Raw genomic sequence first — 1,582 nt, 5'->3', positions numbered from 1 at the left:
CATTACTTATCCATTTCCTCTGCATTGCTGATTGCCATTGGTTTTTCTGGCCGCATAAACTGGATGGCACGACAGCATCTAGCCGATTAAGAGGCTTTGATGGTTTTTCAGATTAACATATTTTTTGGAAACCTTGTAATCACAGTGTATGGACAGTTTTTCTATGAGCCATATGCAACTTTGTGTCTTAATACATAAATAACACTACTCCACATGCATGCCTTTTTCCCTTAGAGGGCGTTGCTAAACGGTGTTACACTTCCGATTCTCAGCAACAAGTACTGGTATATTAGTTGGGGTTGGTAACCCATACCTCTCCTCTCTCTCTCTCTCTCTCTCTCTCTCTCTCTCTCTCTCTCTCTCTCTCTCTCTCTCTCTCTCCATAAATACACACACACATACAGGTCAGGTATATATATATATATATATATATATATATATATATATATATATATATATATATATATATATATATATATATATATATATATATATATATATATATATATAGGATCTATATATATATATATATATATATATATATATATATATATATATATATATATATATATATATATATATATATATATATATATATATATATATATATATATATATATATATATGGGAAATACTTACCATGAGCCAGTTATAGACTCTAAATTAATGATTTCGTTACTTACCTCCGTTTTTGTTTAAAATCTGATTGCTGTTGATTCAGGAAATCGTTAAAAACAAGAAAAAATGGGGAATTTATCTGAGCTGAGGGCTCTACTCACAAGATATTTGTAAGTAAACACGTAAGGGTAAGTTTAAAATTATGTGTATTTACATGAAATGAAATATCAGAAGATGAAAAGTACTAATCAGGCATGCAAGGCTTGAGAGGTTAATTATAACTGGGAAAACTTGAAGGTATATCCTTCGACGATGCTGACACACGGCACAGTCAAGAGAGATTTCCGTGGCTAACAAGTCCTCTGTAAACGGAGAGATTCACGAATTAAAAGCCAGTAAGGACACAGTAAAATATACATAGGACAAGGCGAGCACAGAGGGTACCAAGAACCCTTGAACACACGATTTTATGTAATTATTTAATTACAGGCATTTACGTAACACTGCCCTAACAGAGCAAGATTGATATGGAAATACTGGCACTTAGAAATGGAAATAAGAAATTTAGTATGAGAATTAGAACAGAGTGACTGACTGGAAGAACCTTTGCAACAGATCATTTTACCTTGTAGAAGAGGTAGCTTCAGCGAGGGTAATGGTGGCAGAGGAAGGGCTAAGGGCTTCACTGATAAGAAGACTAAAGGTCCCTACAAAATAGGACCACAAGGTAGGGCATGGCTCTCTGAAGGAGGCGGGTTGAAGGAGAGATATGTCTCGCTCTCATCCAGAAATGTCTCTCTTGCTTGTTCCTTCGGTGAGACCCTTATATGACTTCAGTCAGGGGTCAGGAGGTTATCCACAGGTAGCTTGGGGTTGGTACCATCTATGACTCAGTCCAGGTGTTCCTGCCAGCTGTCCTCTCTTAATTTGCCTCCCCAGCGCCATTCCTGCCTCCGGCCAGTCT

The sequence above is a fragment of the Macrobrachium rosenbergii genome, chromosome 51 (assembly GCF_040412425.1).
Source record: "Macrobrachium rosenbergii isolate ZJJX-2024 chromosome 51, ASM4041242v1, whole genome shotgun sequence".
NCBI lineage: Eukaryota > Metazoa > Arthropoda > Malacostraca > Decapoda > Palaemonidae > Macrobrachium > Macrobrachium rosenbergii.
The sequence above is the reverse complement of the archived record's forward strand: the minus strand, read 5'-3'. Positions refer to the sequence as shown.